Here is a 21,967-nt window from a genome sequence, read left to right as displayed (position 1 = left end):
AATTGAGTGCTATCTTTGCTAAGTCGTGATATACAACTACTCAACATAATTCTTCTTGTTACCTGATGCGTAGTATTTCTTAAGTTACTTTGAGCATCACAATCCCGTTATAATCTATTGAATTTAGTGTTGTAACCATAGCAACCACCTGTTTATATGGCAAACCTTCCTACAACACATAAACTACTATTGCGTCATGGATATGGTAATTTGTAATAAAAGTACAGTTCAAATGAATACCATTATATTGTTTTGAATGACATTAAATTTTTTTAATTTTTTACTATAAACGACATGTAATTCAATGAATGTAAAAGAGACATTTATGACAAACGCAGAATCGTAAAGTCTGATTTCTGGCCAGTATGCAACAACACTTCAGGAGATGAAGGATAAAAGATTAAATAATGCCACACTTCTTTAAACTCTACATACTGAATATTTTCAAAAACAATTAATCTAAATTCTGCAACTTTATAGAGTTCCAGATGCCAATAAAGTGATTCTACATTATAATTACTAGACTATTGTGCAAAACATCTAGCCGTGTTTTACTTTCACTTTTGCTCCAGCACATTCAGAATTATTTGTCAGGGGCAAACAAAAAAAGACTTGTGACGATGACATAAATGACGTTGTTTATTTTACATCAATGTCTTAATGACTTCCATCAATCAGTGATACATGTCTACACAAAGTCAAAGGTCATCAAATATTATTCCAGGAAGTACAATACCAACTGCTCAGAATATTGCGATCACCATATATGGAAGTAAAATTACTATATTAGGATTTTTGCAGAATCACGGTATCACACAGACTCAAACATCATTGGATATTGCGTTTGTTTTTTTTCATTTACGCTGTCAAAGATAACATATGTGTAAAGGTTGAGGAAAAACAACTAAAAACATGATATATAGTTTCAAATTTCATGACAGATATTGTAATCAGTTATTATAAGCGTTTGACTCTGGGGAGGATAAAAGTCATCTGACGTTGATCATCAACGTGTGTACGTGACAGCCACTCAGTATTCCCGGATAACAGATAGCAACTGTCAAAATAGTTCTGATACAGCCCAAAGTGCCATATTGATAATTTCAACCGAACTAAGGGGTAAAGAGAAATGTAAATGCCACGATTTCAACTTGACATATGCTTTTAAGGCAGTTGTCATTAACCAATTGAATGATGGGAAAGTTCACCTTTGTCACCCAGTAAACCCTAATCATTTTTTTTTTCAAGGATTTGATCAATATCTATAAGCAATATTAATTTATGTTTATTTGCTTCAAACTTAACAAGGAAAAAAAACATCGAAATGTGCAAAATGTTCTGCAAAAATGTTGCCGTATATATTCTGGAGCTGAGTGAGTTACAAGAACTAGATTGACTTTTACGATGATTTTATATGGTGTTATAACAAATTTAAAATATGATATGTATGGTTACCAAAATAATCTTTGCACAATAAATGGGACAACAAAATACATACTATTAGGCCCTACAGTTTAAATATCTTGTATCTAAACAATATTATTCAGTAACATCAAAGATTGTAATATAAGATGAGGGTAAGCAACTGAAGTAACATGGAATGAAGAACTCAAAACATATTTCACTGCCAAACAAGCGCATGGAACTCCCATATGGAATAAGATCTTCAAGTTATACCCATATAACCACAGACTAGTAATTGTATTACTAGTCTGTGCCATAACATAGTAAAAAAAAATCAGATGTGGTTGAGTACGCAATTATCATATTTTATTAAGTCCCCCAACCAAAGTGAATTTGCAATACTTTTTTTCTATAATGCTAAGGTGCCATCACTTGACTAGAAAATAACAGAGACATGTATATGAGTTGCCTTAAGGTACGGATTAATACTGTTATTTGAGACTTGTTTTGTTCTGAATGCAGTTAAGTGTCGTATAATGATTTTCTTCGTTTTAAAACGACTTGCACATACATATAACAAAAGTAGGAACATTCAATATCCGTAGGTTTATAAGGTTAATTGGAACACTCGCATAAAATATAAAAACATACTAAGTATACCTGTTCAACAATAACAAAAGATTTCGCAAACGAATAGATCACTATGTGGAATCTACTACATACAGAAACTTACCAAAACAAAAACGTATACATTTCACAATTCTCTTCAAAATTTGTTAAAAAGTTCATGATATACAATTTTTAATCTCACTGATAGAAGTAACCCTTAGTACTGTAAAAGCATTTTTTTTTCACTGATATTGATGTTTTGAGCATATTAACTGTGTTTTAATTTCATGAATTTATCAAGGAAACAATAAGTTTTATTGTCATTTTACATGTTCACGTTGATATAATTTAGCGAATTTTACTTATCAGTGAAAATAGCGTAATTAAAATCCGGTGAAAAATTAATTAGTACTCAAAAATAAAATTATTATGAAGATGTACCAATTGAGTAATCTTCATTGAGTCAATAAAGTGGTAAAATTAAAAGTAAATGTATACTTCAAACCAATCTTTATTCTAGGAACTATGGTAATCAGATATGTCGTCTGCCGACATCAACTGAGAAAATATCATAGAACTGCATATTTATTGCATGCATGCACATGTATTGATAGTACTCTGAAAAATAATTTTTTTGGGTTGTTTTTCAATCGAAATATTTTTGAATTCTTTGAATATCAAAGTCAACTTTTTTGTTACCATTGATACAATAAAACACCTTTAATTTTTTTTCATATGTTAATGACAGACTGTAACCAATGTGAAATTATTTCATATTGTTTAAATACATAGAAATTCCCAAAGAGTTAAAAGCAACCTTTGAAGAGATGGTTGATAAATTAAAGTATATCCAGAAATATTTGTATTTGAAATGTTGATAACAAATCAAATTTCACAAAGTCACTGATCTAACTTGATTTTCAAACTATACTCTCTACTATAGCTTGTCATGAAATCAATCAAGTCTGTAGAACTGAAATATGATTTGTACAATTTTGCAAAACTAATAAAACATTAAAGGACGGCAGTCGTCGTGCCGCGTCCTGTTTGATATGGGACTCATAGCAACGTATACAATGCTTGTAAAATACATTATTTATTTACATGAATTTCGAACACGTGCTGAGCGACGAACACACGCTTTAAGCAAAGCAAGGTTGAAGCAAATTTTTCTGTATGATATTTTATTTTCACTCTATGTATTTCAAATTTTGCATCGACTGAGCAGGTTATTTGTACTGAATATGTATGCAATGCATCATGGGAGTAAAAAAATTATCTTTGGGTTCTATGGTTGCTTAACTACATGTATCCACAACAGGGGGGGGGGGGATTATTGGCGGTGATAGAGTTTCGGTCATTTCACTATATCAGATTCAGTTTTGCATCAAACAAGTTGACTGTTGTGAAATTCTATGTTGCTTTCAAAATTCAATTTCAAAAATGATTCATAACATCTGGATACATTTTCAAATTGCAATGTATGCATAAATTTATAGTCATGAAAAAAATAGCGCAATTATTGCAAAACAATACTGTAGAATACTTTATTTTCGCTTGGATTTTATTTTCGCTGAAGGGATGATTCCATGAAAATAAAATCCAGCGAATATACGTTTTTTCCTATATTTTCAGTGAAAATAAATTCCATACAAAACGCCCAAAAAGTCTTTTCAGCAAAAATTAATAAAGTATTTCACAGTAATTAAAATTTTATTAGAATTATGTGAAACTTTTTCATGAATGAATATTCTTGGCAAAATATTCCTTTGTTTGAAATGCGAGTGATCGAGTCATGCTAACTTTTGAACTATGTGTAAACAAACAATAAATTATCCAAAGACACTTATAAATTGTCAAGCAATATTAAATATGCATGAAATAGCTGGTGATTATTCGGCATGACGACAGCCACAAGGGTATGTACATTGCAAGACTACATGGAACACGTTTCGCAACATCAGGTGTCTTTTTCAAAGTATGTGGCAATCCATTCAAGCGATATCACAGTGATCCACTTTCAACACAAAACATAATAGCGTACATTTTACCTATTACATGTAGCTTTAAATATCCATTAGCTGCTGATTATAGCTGCACGATGCTCGTAGATATTCTAATTGTAATTTCGGTTTTAATATAGTGGACAATCCCATATGTATATTTCATCAGTTCTAGAATGCGGTTTGATATTATCATACTATAAAAAAAAATTTAAAATAAAAACGACAGACAATACAATTACATTTGGTTTTCCCAAATTATATTTATAGAAGACTATATTTGAACTAGCGAGATTTGTGTGCAATATTCGCAAAATTAAAAATATATTTAACAATTTAAATTTTGTGAAACACTTTATTTTGGAAGGATTTATTTGTCATTTATATATGTATTGAGTATAACTCCATGAATCCCTGTGCCAAAGCTTGATGTTTTCCGGAAAAGTTCACATATAGTTGTTACATTTGCATTGTCACAAACTCTTCGTGGTGGCTGTGAAAGTATTTTCATGTGAGAAAACATTGTATCACATTTGAAAAGGTCGATGACCCATTATTTATATTTTGTAGACAATGCTGTTCTCTACAAGCCCTATCATTACCTTACATTTGAAAAAACAAAACAAATGAATGGTTTTTTTTAAAAAAAGATCATGGTTTACTTTTTCCTCATGGACATTGTGTATTAACTGCATAATAAAGATACAATTTTTTTCGAAACTGAGGTCGTTGACCCCTGTTTTTTATTATTGTTAATAAATTATAATAGAATATAATTATAAAACTAATGCAAAAATAAAAAAAAAATTGTGTGAAACTGCATTTATCAAACATGAGTTGAGTTTAACGAATACAAACAGTTTTCCAATGACAAGACACCTATAGTGAGTACTCAGCGGATATTCCTTTCTCATTATTATTGATTGTGGTTGAAACCACTTCGGTTTTAGGGATCAACATTTAATAATTTGAAAAACATTCGGAGTACACCGGCGCTAATCGATGTATCGAATATAGCCATGCCTTTTCAAGTTACAGAGATTCAATTGTTGTAAGAACAACTGTTTTGTTGTTGTCACATCGATCTCAATTCCGTTAAAACATACTCTAGCTCTTAAACTGTCATATCATCGATAGTGCGTCATTATACATAGGTCGTATTGAGGGACATGTATTGAAATTCATTAGTCATGTAACTGAAGTGACACATTCGTCTCTGTGATATATATTACAATGTGCACCACAATAGAAAGGGGATCACATTTTAACAGCTGCTGAACTCTTTGATTCGATACAATTGTAGGAGAACATTATAATAGATGGTGACTTTTTATTCAACATGTATGGAATATAGGTATTTTAAAGTCGCATATTACAATTGATGATAGAAATATTCAGCTGTCATTTACGGGTTTTGTTACAACTATGATGGCAGTACATATATGCTGTAATGTAGATTACTGTAAAACCTGTTGAAAAAGCGACATGCAATGTTAGCGAATTGTGGTGAAATGACGTAATAGTGAAATGTTGATTTAGCGAATCTCTCATTGTTGATTTCCTGTGTTTACAATACTTGTCTTTTTATGTTCTGGATTACTGTATACAAATCCCCAAGCCTTGGCCATTTTGAATTTATAATAAAAGTCATTAGCGACATCTTGAATTAGCGAATCAGTTCTCTCGCAAAATTCGCTAAAAAGACATGCTCGCAAAAAAGACATGTTTTACAGTATATACAATGTTTTGATGATAGACTGTACAATTTTTTCATGTCGTTACTGCCAGTTACTACCACCTAGTTTGTAATGAATTAATTAATTTATTAATTTGGTTCAGTAATCCGGTGCCAAACTTTTATCTAGGTTCCCCTGCATGACCTAGCAGTGCAATGCATGGTGGGATCAAATTAGAGCACAAGTTCTTGACCAAACAGGGTAATCAGTGAAAAAGTGACCTGCAGTGACCAGTAAACAAGGAGCCTTCATTAGGACCAAGGCCCTGTAATTATAAATCTATTCTTTATAACGATAAATACAATATATCTGTTAACACATTCAATAATCCTACTCAATATAACTCTACTCATTATCAGATGAACATAATTTATCTTAAACTTCATTATTGTCTTATCTGTTACCTCACCTAATAATCCAACTCAATATAACTCTACTCATTATCAGATGAACATAATTTATCTTAAACTTCATTATTGTCTTATCTGTTACCTCACCTAATAATCCAACTCAATATAACTCTACTCATTATCAGATGAACATAATTTATCTTAAACTTCATTATTGTCTTATCTGTTACCTCACCTAATAATCCAACTCAATATAACTCTACTCATTATCAGATGAACATAATTTATCTTAAACTTCATTATTGTCTTATCTGTTACCTCACCTAATAATCCAACTCAATATAACTCAACCACTCTAAAATATGTGTGTACTCTCAACTCAAAATTCCCCATTGTTAACTCAGGTATGATTTCAACTCCATCATTAAGGACTATGATGATACTAACTCATGTTGACAGAAGGTTGATAAATATAGTCCCCAGGCTAAAATGGATTCCTAAGCACATTACACTGTTAAATTACTGTACCTCCCATAAACTGAGCTGTACACATTGTTCCACTACTCAATTCCAATTAAGCATAAATACTGCAACTGTAATGTTTACTTTCACTTTAATTTTGAAGACAGAATGTATCCTTTTTATAGTTGCAAGTAATGTCTTCATAAAATTATTTTGACAAAACGTGTCCAAAGTCCTTTTTTTTTGGAAAACAAAAGATGTATATTCTTAAGATGGTATTTCAAATTACAACAGAAATCTGTAAAAAATTCTGAAAGTGTTTTGTTTATTTTTAAATACACATAAATGCATACATTTTGATGAAAACTAAAAACCAAGGTAAACCCTGCAAAGCTCTTATGTGAATACAGAGTATATGCAATTATTGTTTTATAAAAAATTTCTAGAAAATGCAATTTCCAACAATCAGTGAAGGAGCAATGGTATTAGAAGTTAGATGATCATGCAAATAAGTACTTAATATGCTAGGTGATGACTCCTATACTAACCAATTCTGAACATTGTAAGACAATTAATATGCAAATTAGCTACTTAATATGCACAGAAATACCCTCAAACTAAACATGTGTGTGCATTCTCCCTAGGTAACCATGTACTAAATTTGATCAAAATATGCTAGGAGGTTGGTCAGATGTTGTTTAACTTTGAAATTAATAACATTGATACAGTAAAAAATGATGAAAACCGATTTTTTTTTCAGAAATACATGTTTATGTGTAGAAGAAAGTCATGTATAACAAGCCATGCATGGCACAGTCCCCGTTAGTTATCAAATTTAAGATATATAGTTTTGTTTATAGTAATATAGCTGGAATATAACCATGTCAGGAATGTGATTTTTTTAACATTAAAATGATTGACATTTGTATCTGATCGTCAAGCAAGTACTTGTCCATATTGAGAGATATTGCTCTGGAACAGCATTCAAAATCAGCCATTTTGAATACATGTATATATATATATATATATATAACATGATGTATAACGAATATATAAAATTTGAATATAATCAGTCAAAGCATTTAAGAGATATGGCTCTAGAAGCCCAATCATTAAAACAAAATGGCCGCCAGTCAGCTATTTTGAATCCAATCTGAAAAATAAAATGACATGCATCAGGAACCTGTAATGTCTAACGTGTGTTATAAGTTTGAACAAAATCCATCCATAAATACAAGAAATGTTTGATATTCGAGGATTTTTTCAGCACAAAAATAGCACACTTTGAAAAAGATCATCAAAACAATATATCCGTATATCTGTGACATGATGTATAATGAATATTAAAAATTTGAACATAATCAGACAAAACAAGTCAGACATATATATGGGTCTGGAAACCCATTCATTAAAACAAAATGGCCGCCAGACAGCCATTTTGAATCTGATCTGAAAAATAAAATGACGTGCATCAGGAACCTGTAATGTCTAATGTATGTACCAAGTTTAAACGAAATCCATCCATAAATGCCAGAAATGCTTGATATTTGATGATTTTTTAGTACAAAAATGACAACCATTCGGCCATTTTGAATAGGATCGTCAAACCAATATATCTATGACATGATGTATAATGAATATTTAAAATTTGAACATAATCAGTCAAAACAAGCTGGAGATATGGCACGAGAACCACATTGATTAATACAAAATGGCCGCCAGTCAGCCATTTTAAATGTTATCTGAAAAATAAAATTATTTGCATCAAAGTCCCATAATGTCTAATGTATATACCAAGTTTGAGCAAAATCCATCTGTAAACAGTCGAGAAATGGTTGCTTTTTATGATTTTTTAACACAAAAATGGCCGCCATTCGGCCATCTTGAATCAGATCGTTAAAAAAAATTCAGTGCATCAAGGTCCTATAATGTCCAACGTATATACAAGGTTTAAACAAAATCCATCTGTAAACAACCGGGAAATGCTTGATTTTGATGATTTTTAGCACAAAAATGGCTGCCATTCGGCCATCTTGAATCAGATCATGAAACAAATTGACATGCATATGTATGATATCATGTATGATGTATGTGTGAAGTTTGATTGTGATTAGTCCAGGCATTTCTAAGATACAGGTCCGAACGCACGCACAGACGCACGCACAGAGGTCAAAACATAAGTCCCTGTTTTCGGACTGCGTCCGAGCGGGGACTAAAAATGATAAATAATCTTCAATTTAGTCTTAAAGGGCGGGAGTCATTGTGCCACGCATGCGAGAGATATATGGGTCTCATATAAACAAATATGGCCACTTTTACTGTTGTGTAGATCAACAACTACAAACTGAGATATTATCAAGCTTCAATTAGAGATTTTCAGGTGATTGGAAGGTATCAAAGGAGTCACCGGTGGTAATTAGTGAAAGTCGCACCCAGGTTAAAGCTCATACTTGTGATTTCCATTAGAAGAGCGCATTGGATTGTGGGAAAATCAATGTTTATCTACACAAATGTCGCACATGCACAGCGCGACGACTGCCACTCTTTAACCTCCATAAAATATTCTGACAGCACTATGTTGACTACCATCAATTAGGATAAAATAGAGTACAGTCAGTTATAATCACAATGACCATATATGACCTGAAGGAGGTGGCATATTTAAATTACAGTAATAAGAATTCCTTGACTTATTATGCTCTTAATCTCTTATCAAGATGCAGTTATTTTAAAAATGCATGTAATCTTTTTTTCAAGTGATTTCAAGCAGGGAATGAGAAAAACAATACTTAATGCATTAATGTATCTCCGATTTCATGGAAACAACCTGGCTGTTGTCGTTGTCAACATCAGTTCAGTCAAGTGAAACTGATAACTGCTGAGTGAAATTGTGTCCATTAATGACTCCTCTGATACAATCTGAATTTGAATTTGAGGTTATCATTGAATCTGAATATTAACGTTTTCACCCCCTGTAAATTGCGATACAATGTGTCCGCGAGGCAAGGAATAAATGTACAATGTGTCCAAAAGGCATAGAATAAATGTACAATGTGTCCAAAAGACACAGAATAAAGGTACAATGTGTCCAAAAGGCACAAAATAAAGTTACAATGTGTCCAAAAAGTACAGAATAAAGGTAAAATGCATCCAAAAGTCACAGAAAGAAGGTACAATGTGTCCAAAAGGCATAGAATGAAGGTACAATATGTACAAAGGGCATAGAATAAAGGTACAATGTGTCCAAAAGGCATGGAAAAGGGTACAATGTGTCCAAAAGGCATAGAATAAAGGTACAATGTGTCCAAAAGGCATAGAATAAAGGTACAATGTGTCCAAAAGGCATAGAATAAAGGTACAATGTGTCCAAAAGGCATAGAATAAAGGTACAATGTGTCCAAAAGGCACAAAATAAAGCTACAATGTGTCCAAAAAGTACAGAATAAAGGTAAAATGCATCCAAAAGTCACAGAAAGAAGGTACAATGTGTCCAAAAAGCATAGAATAAAGGTACAATGTTTCCAAAAAGCATGGAATAAAGGTACAATGTGTCCAAAAGGCTTAGAATAAAGGTACAATGTGTCCAAAAAGTATAGAATAATAGTAAAATGCATCCAAAAGTCACAGAAAGAAGGTACAATGTGTCCAAAAGGCATAGAATAAAGGTACAATATGTACAAAGGGCATAGAATAAAGGTACAATGTGTCCAAAAGGCATGGAAAAGGGTACAATGTGTCCAAAAGACATAGAATAAAGGTACAATGTGTCCAAAAGACATAGAATAAAGGTACAATGTGTCCAAAAGGCTTAGAATAGAGGTACAATGTGTCCAAAAAGCATAGAATAAATGTACAATGTTTCCAAAAAGCATAGAATAAAGGTACAATGTGTCCAAAATGCACAAAATAAAGCTACAATGTGTCCAAAAAGTATAGAATAAAGGTAAAATGTGTCCAAAAGGCATGGAAAAGGGTACATTGTGTCCAAAAGACATAGAATAAAGGTACAATGTGTCCAAAAGGCATAGAATAAAGGTACAATATGTACAAAGGGCATAGAATAAAGGTACAATATGTCCAAAGGGCATGGAAAAGGGTACAATGTGTCCAAAAGACATAGAATAAAGGTACAATGTGTCCAAAGGCATAGAATAAAGGTACAATGTGTCCAAAAAGCATAGAATAAAGGTACAATGTGTCCAAAAGGCACAAAATAAAGGTACAATGTGTCCAAAAGGCATAGAATAAAGGTTAATGTGTCCAAAAGGCATAGAATAAGGATACAATGTGTCCAAAAGACATAGCATAATGGTACAATGAGTCCAAAAGGCATAGAATAATGGTACAATGTGTCCAAAAGACATAGAATAAAGGTACAATGTGTCCAAAAGACATAGAATAATGGTACAATGTGTCCAAAAAGCATAGAATAAAGGTACAATGTGTCCAAAAGGCATAGAATAATGGTACAATGTGTCCAAAAGGCACAGAATAAAGGTACAATGTATATATAGACACACAATTTCTAGCCACTAGAAGTATATGAATCTTGACAGAAAACATATTTGTTCAATAGAACAATTTAAATGCTGGACTTGTGCTCCATATTACCTACTCAAGTAAATCTAGCAATATGGTAGTTCATCAAATATTGTTTCATTGCTAAATATCAATCACAATGGTTTATCAAATACTTCATATTGCCCTATAATATTTATCTAATTTATAATTAATAATGACCACTTGATATGTTTTAGAGGTGTAAAAAGGACAATAGACCTAGTATATTCATGGAAACTAGCATTGTATATTTCAGTTCAAACATTTCGCCATCAGTTTAATATTATAGTTAATATTATAGTAAGATGACATTTATCAATGCATCATCCTGGTATGGCTGTGTCAATCACTAACATATTGCCTCTAGTTTGCATGTATATATGACGTACTTTAAACATATGGTCCAGTCAATAATGATGAACTGCAGCAGAGACTGTAAACATTTTAATTATATAGAGCAGACTTTAAAGTACAAGTAATGGATGTTGTTTGCCATTTCATCTTGTTTTTCAAAACAGCTAAAGCATCCTGTCAGAAACTATATACATGCTTCTACTTGACCTAGTTTGATACTTTCTGTCAACAACCCGATCACCCCATAAAACTCTAAACTACCACCCACCCCCATCACAGTCAATATTTATATGATATAATTAGAAATTTTTCTCACCAAAATTTTTGCACCACATTTTACAAATTTATATCTATTTTTCTATGATTTATTTTTTAATTTTTGGCAAAATTAATGTAATATCACAATGATGAAAATAGAAGAACTATGGAACAATTATGCAGATTCATTTTGTTAAAGAGAATGAAAATTAACTTTTTCATCCAAAACGTTAATTTGTTCTTGATTATGACTAACACTGACTTCTTCAGCTGGGAGTTTATTTACTCTGATGATCGGCTACGAATTGAATCATGGTGGTTCTTATACATATTAATGTAATAAACATGATCAGATTTTCATAACTGAATCAAATTTCAGAAAATATACAATTCATAAATAGATTGTACACATACAGTTTGTGTCCAAGGTAAAATATCACATATACGTGTAAACATATTTTTTCATCCAAAATCTATTTTACTTTGGAATTACAAATGGAATTATCTTCGGCAATGTGCCAGCATTGTCAGCAAATTTATTAAAAACCATTACTTGATTTTCAATACTAGAAATTTTACCCTATTTGATTTCTTTAAAGTGACAATCTCCTTTATACATGTGCGTAGAGAGGCTCACACAGCAGCAAATGTTCACATATCAACCCTTATGAAAATAGAAGCTGTGCGGCATAGTTACAGCATGGATGCAGTATGGCCACTGCAGTGATACGTACTGCACAGAAAATCAGTACAGGAATATTATTATAAATCAGTTCAGCTTGGTGCAGCTAGCTGCACTGGTACCGCACAGATGAATTCTGTGCAGCATAGACACAGCTACAATAACCCTATAACTAAGAGCAGGAATGACCCAGCACATGTAGAAATAGATAGTAATGTGAACCAGTGGTTTTGTGGTAGCGACATCCTAACAGCAAGTTTTGGAAACTTGATTGTAAAGATCTGTGCGAGAAGTAGCCGCATCCATGCTGCAAGTACTAGTATCTGTGCGACAAGTAGACGCATCCATGCTGCAGTGATAATTTGCATACAAAAAAGTGTCTGTGCTGCAAGGACTGGGCAGCATGGCTGCAGCAGCCTTACAGCATAAATGCCACAACACTATGCGAAAAGGATGAAGTTTTAGTGATCTGGTGAAAACCAGTTGCACATTTCCATGCAAGCACATGACTATGATACAAGCTTCTGAAAAATGCTTGAAATAGGTAAATTTTGTAATATATATATATAAAGTAATATATTAGTTTAATAGACAGAAGAACAATAACATAACATGCACAGATCTGACAACAGTGCCTTAGGAATGTTTGCGAAAATGATTTTTTTCTAACATTAATTTTTAAATTAAAGCATTTGACAACACATGATGAATACTACAGTGTTGCCATATTGTTTAGAGAGATTATATTATTATCAGTACATGTCATAATGGTATAAGACTGAATAAAATTGAAATTTCTTTGATATCATATACTTTCTAACAATTTTAATGATTCCACATAATTTTATGCAAATGATTTTTTTTGGGAGGGATGAAATCATACATGTACTTTTCTCTGTTTTGTAAGAATTTTAATTTTTTCTTCTGGTTTTACTAAATTTTGTCACATGTTTTCCAACATTCGATTCACATGATGTAACTGTAGCTGAGCATTCGTAATCGTGCCTATGAATGTTAAGGTGCTGAAGCATGTGTTTGGGAACAGCTTGTCCGTTCCACAATGTAACGGGAACAGCTTGTCCGTTCCACAATGTAACGGGAACAGCTTGTCCGTTCCACAATGTAACGGGAACAGCTTGTCCGTTCCACAATGTAACGGGAACAGCTTGTCCGTTCCACAATGTAACGGGAACAGCTTGTCCGTTCCACAATGTAACGGGAACAGCTTGTCCGTTCCACAATGTAACGGGAACAGCTTGTCCGTTCCACAATGTAACGGGAACAGCTTGTCCGTTCCACAATGTAACGGGAACAGCTTGTCCGTTCCACAATGTAACGGGAACAGCTTGTCCGTTCTACAAGATAAGTTTAGGATAGTATTAAAGTATAGAATTACACAGAAAAAATTGCACACATACATGTGGTTGAAGTAATTCAAATTAGTTTTATTAAATAATGAGATGAAAGCGAATGTTTGTAAATCATGGAGAACACAATACAATGATTTTACACACATGTTTCTGCTATTAATGAAAGTTTGATTTGAACTGACTTTTCTGTATGGATTGAGTTACCTAAAAAAGATTAAACTACGAGAAAAAATGATTTTTTTTTAAATATCCTTTGGCATAATAAACTAATTACATAATCCTCAACATTAATAACCTACAATGGTTATTATCATTTGTGTGAAAACCTGGTATTGCTGTCACCTGTTACAGGAAACATACAAACATTGCAGGATACAATTACAAATTAATCTCTATCTGAAAGGGAGCAGCGAAACAAGAACCTGACCAGTTAACAAAGTTAATAATTTATTTTTTATTATTATAATTTATTACATTATTACATGATTTACAAACAAATTGTTCAGACAGTCAGGTTTTGGATGAATAGTTTTGATAAAGTTATGCATATTTGATAATTTTGGCATTTGACGGTGGTCATTCTACAAAATTGAAAATAATTTCTTTTATAGGTGCCAGGTTTATTAACATTGTTAATCTTAAAAAAAAAAGGTTATGTACCTAGATCATAGAAGATTGCATCAGTTAATACAAAGATAACAAACTAATGAAACTTAATTCTATGATGCCCTATGAGAGTACAAAAACTAGTGAACATAAGACTGAACAGCCTGTCATTACACTGGTGAACACAAGACTGAACAGTATGTCTTTACACTAGTGAACACAAGACTGAACAGTCTATCATTACACTAGTGAACACAAGACTAAACAGTATGTCTTTACACTAGTGAACACAAGACTGAACAGTCTATCATTACACTAGTGAACACAAGACTAAACAGTATGTCTTTACACTAGTGAACACAAGACTGAACAGTCTGTCTTTACACTAGTGAACACAAGACTGAACAGCCTATCATTACACTAGTGAACACAAGACTGAACAGCCAATCATTACACTAGTGAACACAAGACTGAACAGTCTGTCTTTACACTAGTGAACACAAGACTGAACAGCCTATCATTACACTAGTGAACACAAGACTGAGCAGCCTGTCATTACACTAGTGAACACAAGACTGGACAGCCTTTCATTACACTAGTGAACACAAGACTGGACAGCCTGTCATTACACTAGTGAACACAAGACTGGACAGCCTGTCATTACACTAGTGAATACAAGACTGAACAGTCTGTCATTGCACTGGTGAACACAAGACTGAACAGTATGTCATTACACTAGTGAACATAAGACTGAACAGCCTGTCATTACACTAGTGAACACAAGACTGAACAGCCTGTCATTACACTAGTGAACACAAGACTGAACAGCCTGTCATTACACTAGTGAACACAAGACTGAACAGCCTATCATTACACTGGTGAACACAAGACTGAACAGTATGTCATTACACTAGTGAACACAAGACTGGGCAGCCTGTCATTACACTAGTGAACACAAGACTGGACAGCCTGTCATTACACTATAGTGAACGCAAGACTGAGAAGCCTGTCATTACACTAGTGAACACAAGACTGAACAGCCTTTCATTACACTAGTGAACACAAGACTGAACAGCCTGTCATTACACTAGTGAACACAAGACTGAACAGCCTGTCATTACACTAGTGAACACAAGACTGAGCAGCCTGTCTTTACACTAGTGAACACAAGACTGGACAGCCTGTCATTACACTAGTGAACACAAGACTGAGCAGCCTGTCATTACACTAGTGAACACAAGACTGAACAGTCTGTCATTACACTAATGAACACAAGACTGAACAGCCTGTCATTACACTAGTGAACACAAGACTGAGCAGCCTGTCATTACACTAGTGAACACAAGACTGAACAGCCAATCATTACACTAGTGAACACAAGACTGAACAGTCTGTCTTTACACTAGTGAACACAAGACTGAACAGCCTATCATTACACTAGTGAACACAAGACTGAGCAGCCTGTCATTACACTAGTGAACACAAGACTGGACAGTCTTTCATTACACTAGTGAACACAAGACTGGACAGCCTGTCATTACACTAGTGAACACAAGACTGGACAGCCTGTCATTACACTAGTGAGCACAAGACTGAACAGTCTGCCATTGCACTGGTGAACACAAGACTGAACAGTATGTCATTACACTAGTGAACATAAGACTGAACAGCCTGTCATTACACTAGTGAACACAAGACTGAACAGCCTGTCATTACACTAGTGAACACAAGACTGAACAGCCTGTCATTACACTAGTGAACACAAGACTGAACAGCCTATCATTACACTGGTGAACACAAGACTGAACAGTATGTCATTACACTAGTGAACACAAGACTGAGCAGCCTGTCATTACACTAGTGAACACAAGACTGGACAGCCTGTCATTACACTATAGTGAACGCAAGACTGAGAAGCCTGTCATTACACTAGTGAACACAAGACTGAACAGCCTTTCATTACACTAGTGAACACAAGACTGAACAGCCTGTCATTACACTAGTGAACACAAGACTGAACAGCCTGTCATTACACTAGTGAACACAAGACTGAGCAGCCTGTCTTTACACTAGTGAACACAAGACTGGACAGCCTGTCATTACACTAGTGAACACAAGACTGAACAGCCTGTCATTACACTAGTGAACACAAGACTGAACAGTCTGTCATTACACTAATGAACACAAGACTGAACAGCCTGTCATTACACTAGTGAACACAAGACTGAGCAGCCTGTCATTACACTAGTGAACACAAGATTGAGCAGCCTGTCATTACACTAGTGAACACAAGACTGGACAGCCTGACATTACACTAGTGAACACAAGACTGGACAGCCTGTCATTACACTAGTGAACACAAGACTGAACAGTCTGTCATTGCACTGGTGAACACAAGACTGAACAGTATGTCATTACACTAGTGAACATAAGACTGAACAGCCTGTCATTACACTAGTGAACACAAGACTGAACAGCCTGTCATTACACTAGTGAACACAAGACTGAACAGCCTGTCATTACACTAGTGAACACAAGACTGAACAGCCTATCATTACACTGGTGAACACAAGACTGAACAGTATGTCATTACACTAGTGAACACAAGACTGAGCAGCCTGTCATTACACTAGTGAACACAAGACTGGACAGCCTGTCATTACACTATAGTGAACGCAAGACTGAGAAGCCTGTCATTACACTAGTGAACACAAGACTGAACAGCCTTTCATTACACTAGTGAACACAAGACTGAACAGCCTTTCATTACACTAGTGAACACAAGACTGAACAGCCTGTCATTACACTAGTGAACACAAGACTGAGCAGCCTGTCTTTACACTAGTGAACACAAGACTGGACAGCCTGTCATTACACTAGTGAACACAAGACTGGACAGCCTGTCATTACACTAGTGAACACAAGACTGAACAGTCTGTCATTACACTAATGAACACAAGACTGAACAGCCTGTCAATACACTAGTGAACACAAGACTGAGCAGCCTGTCATTACACTAGTGAACACAAGACTGAACAGCCAATCATTACACTAGTGAACACAAGACTGAACAGTCTGTCTTTACACTAGTGAACACAAGACTGAACAGCCTATCATTACACTAGTGAACACAAGACTGAGCAGCCTGTCATTACACTAGTGAACACAAGACTGGACAGCCTTTCATTACACTAGTGAACACAAGACTGGACAGCCTGTCATTACACTAGTGAACACAAGACTGAACAGTCTGTCATTGCACTGGTGAACACAAGACTGAACAGTATGTCATTACACTAGTGAACATAAGACTGAACAGCCTGTCATTACACTAGTGAACACAAGACTGAACAGCCTGTCATTACACTAGTGAACACAAGACTGAACAGCCTGTCATTACACTAGTGAACACAAGACTGAACAACCTATCATTACACTGGTGAACACAAGACTGAACAGTATGTCATTACACTAGTGAACACAAGACTGAGCAGCCTGTCATTACACTAGTGAACACAAGACTGGACAGCCTGTCATTACACTATAGTGAACGCAAGACTGAGAAGCCTGTCATTACACTAGTGAACACAAGACTGAACAGCCTTTCATTACACTAGTGAACACAAGACTGAACAGCCTGTCATTACACTAGTGAACACAAGACTGAACAGCCTGTCATTACACTAGTGAACACAAGACTGAGCAGCCTGTCTTTACACTAGTGAACACAAGACTGGACAGCCTGTCATTACACTAGTGAACACAAGACTGAACAGCCTGTCATTACACTAGTGAACACAAGACTGAACAGTCTGTCATTACACTAATGAACACAAGACTGAACAGCCTGTCATTACACTAGTGAACACAAGACTGAGCAGCCTGTCATTACACTAGTGAACACAAGATTGAGCAGCCTGTCATTACACTAGTGAACACAAGACTGAGCAGCCTGTCATTACACCAGTGAACACAAGACTGGACAGCCTGTCATTGCACTAGTGAACACAAGACTGAGCAGCCTGTCATTACACTAGTGAACACAAGACTGAACAGCCTTTCATTGCACTAGTGAACACAAGACTGGACATCCTGTCAATACACTAGTGAACACAAGACTGAGCAGCCTGTCTTTACACTAGTGAACACAAGACTGAACAGCCTGTCTTTACACTAGTGAACACAAGACTGAACAGCCTGTCATTACACTAGTGAACACAAGACTGAACAGCCTTTCATTACACTAGTGAACACAAGACTGAGCAGCCTGTCATTACATTAGTGAACACAAGACTGAACAGCCTTTCATTACACTAGTGAACACAAGACTGAACAGCCTGTCATTACACTAGTGAACACAAGACTGAACAGCCTTTCATTACACTAGTGAACACAAGACTGAACAGCCTTTCATTACACTAGTGAACACAAGACTGGACAGCCTTTCATTACACTAGTGAACACAAGACTGAACAGCCTTTCATTACACTAGTGAACACAAGACTGGACAGCCTTTCATTACACTAGTGAACACAAGACTGAGCAGCCTGTCATTACACTAGTGAACACAAGACTGAACAGCCTGTCATTACACTAGTGAACACAAGACTGAACAGCCTTTTATTACACTAGTGAACACAAGACTGAACAGTCTGTCATTACACTAGTGAACACAAGACTGAGCAGCCTGTCATTACACTAGTGAACACAAGACTGAGCAGCCTGTCATTACACTAGTGAACACAAGACTGAACAGCCTTTCATTACACTAGTGAACACAAGACTGAACAGCCTTTCATTACACTAGTGAACACAAGACTGAACAGCCTGTCATTACACTAGTGAACACAAGACTGGACAGCCTGTCATTACACTAGTGAACACAAGACTGGACAGCCTGTCATTACACTAGTGAACACAAGACTGAGCAGCCTTTCATTACACTAGTGAACACAAGATTGAACAGCCTTTCATTACACTAGTGAACACAAGACTGAGCAGCCTGTCATTACACTAGTGAACACAAGACTGGACGGCCTGTCATTACACTAGTGAACACAAGACTGAGCAGCCCGTCATTACACTAGTGAACACAAGACTGAACAGCCTGTCTTTACACTAGTGAACACAAGACTGAACAGTATGTCATTACACTAGTGAACACAAGACTGAACAGCCTGTCTTTACACTAGTGAACACAAGACTGGACAGCCTGTCATTACACTAGTGAACACAAGACTGAACAGCCTGTCATTACACTAGTGAACACAAGACTGAACAGACTGTCATTACACTAGTGAAAACAAGACTGAACAGCCTGTCTTTACACTAGTGAACACAAGACTGAACAGTCTGTCATTACACTAATGAACACAAGACTGAACAGCCTTTCATTACACTAGTGAACACAAGACTGAACAGCCTGTCATTGCACTAGTGAACACAAGACTGAACAGCCTGTCTTTACACTAGTGAACACAAGACTGAACAGCCTGTCATTACACTAGTGAACACAAGACTGAACAGCCTGTCTTTACACTAGTGAACACAAGACTGAACAGTCTGTCATTACACTAATGAACACAAGACTGAACAGTATGTCATTACACTAATAAACACAAGACTGAACAGCCTTTCATTACACTAGTGAACACAAGACTGAACAGCCTGTCATTACACTAGTGAACACAAGACTGAACAGCCTGTCTTTACACTAGTGAACACAAGACTGAACAGTCTGTCATTACACTAATGAACACAAGACTGAACAGTATGTCATTACACTAGTGAACACAAGACTGAACAGCCTGTCATTACACTAGTGAACACAAGACTGAACAGTCTGTCATTACACTAATGAACACAAGACTGAACAGTATGTCATTACACTAGTGAACACAAGACTGAACAGCCTGTCATTACACTAGTGAACACAAGACTGGACAGCCTTTCATTACACTAGTGAACACAAGACTGAACAGCCTTTCATTACACTAGTGAACATAAGACTGAACAGCCTGTCATTGCACTTGTGAACACAAGACTGAGCAGCCTTTCATTACACTAGTGAACACAAGACTGAACAGCCTGTCATTACACTAGTAAACACAAGACTCTTTTATAGTTACTATTTATTATCAATTGATGTATTCATGTAAGTTATGCTTTATAAATACTTTGATGAGTGTTTCCACTTCAGTATTTTCGACAACCGTAATCGGTATAGCTGCAGAAATCAGTTAACAAGAAACTGTAGAATATATAATTCAAATGTAACAAAAGTTGAGAACTACAGTTAGACTAAAGTCTGTTCTTGCTCACTTTCATAGCCATGCCATTCACAAGTTTTCTTCTTAAAATATGAGAGCAAATGGACAATTTTTTTTTTCATTCTGTATGAAAACAAAAGGTTTTATTTTTCTTTCAAATTATATGAATAAATTTGATTTTGCTCAGTTTGAAAAGAAAGCCTTCCTAATTTACAATTTTAGTTCTGTCATTATTACAATGTGTGCTTCATCATTTTTCTCTAATTGCCATCATTTTATTTATTACAGCACACATATATGCAGTTACAAAACTGCCCATATTGAGACTAAAATTTACAATATCACACTAGTCAGCAACGAAATCCTGCTGAGCACAAGTTTCGACTACTGAACTCCAAAAAACTGTGTTCTAAATAAGGCATCAAATTTGCATGAAAGTGACAACATACATAATATGGAACAGTCACAATTAAGAGCAAACTTATTAGTACACTACGATGGAAAGGAAACAAGGAGGCAATCAACTGACCCAGTTTTGTTGTCCTTCAAAAGTGAAAAACAATTATCATGGCTACCTGTCAAGGAGAAATGACAAGCACACTGTAATTTTCCGAGACTGTAATTCTGAATGAGATTGCTTTTTTGAAATCAGCGCAAGATTAAAGAAAAGTTATTGCCTGAAGATTAAAAAAGATTTATAAATGAAGTGAAAGAAACCAGTCTGAGAGTGAAACGATGATAGAAAATGAGGAAGTAAAATAGACGGAAATGAAGACACTGAATCTAAAAGGCTAAAAATAAATGTGTTTTTTTCATAGCCCTGCTGAATGAAAACATACAGGTCATACCATGTGATATGACAGTTTGTATTATAGGATCAGAAGAACCACCTGTAGGATTTGATGAACACACTATGTAATATGATAGTTCGTCTATGGGATCGAAAGAACCACCTGTAGGATTTGATGAACACACTATGTACCGGTAATATGATAGCCTGCAAAGTTCAATATGATAGTTTATCCTATACAACTATAGGATCTGAACAACCACTTGCAGGATTTAATAGACATAACAGCATTTTGACATAATTTTTTTACATTTATTGATGATGTGTCAACAGATGTGAGAAAAAGTTCAAAACTTGTGACTGTGATTTTGTTTGATGGTTATTTTTCAAGTTAGAACCTGTATATTCACTAACCTGTGAATTCAATAAGAACTTATGCTGTACTATTCAGTATGAAACCACTACTATAAGAAAATATCCCTGAGACGCCATATTTGTAATTGCATTTAATTTA

At 34.9% G+C, this 21,967-nt stretch overlaps 1 protein-coding gene across 2 annotated transcripts in view; it reads right to left on the bottom strand.

Annotated features, from left to right (window-relative positions):
- The window catches only part of LOC102802885 (protein SSUH2 homolog), a 172,383-nt gene that overhangs the window by 115,777 nt on the left and 34,639 nt on the right, over positions 1–21,967 (bottom strand). Inside the window, exon 2 of one of the 2 annotated variants that reach the window (XM_085503456.1) lies at positions 4,065–4,213. The exons of the other annotated variant lie outside the window; for it this stretch is intronic. The gene's annotated coding sequence lies outside the window, so the exon portion shown is untranslated. The remainder of the gene's footprint in view (positions 1–4,064; positions 4,214–21,967) is intronic. 2 annotated transcript variants of the gene reach the window in all.

Source organism: Saccoglossus kowalevskii, chromosome 9 (assembly GCF_978046115.1).
Source record: "Saccoglossus kowalevskii chromosome 9, keSacKowa6.1, whole genome shotgun sequence".
In the NCBI taxonomy this organism is placed as follows: Eukaryota; Metazoa; Hemichordata; class Enteropneusta; family Harrimaniidae; genus Saccoglossus; species Saccoglossus kowalevskii.
This window is presented reverse-complemented; position numbering and strand designations above follow the sequence as displayed.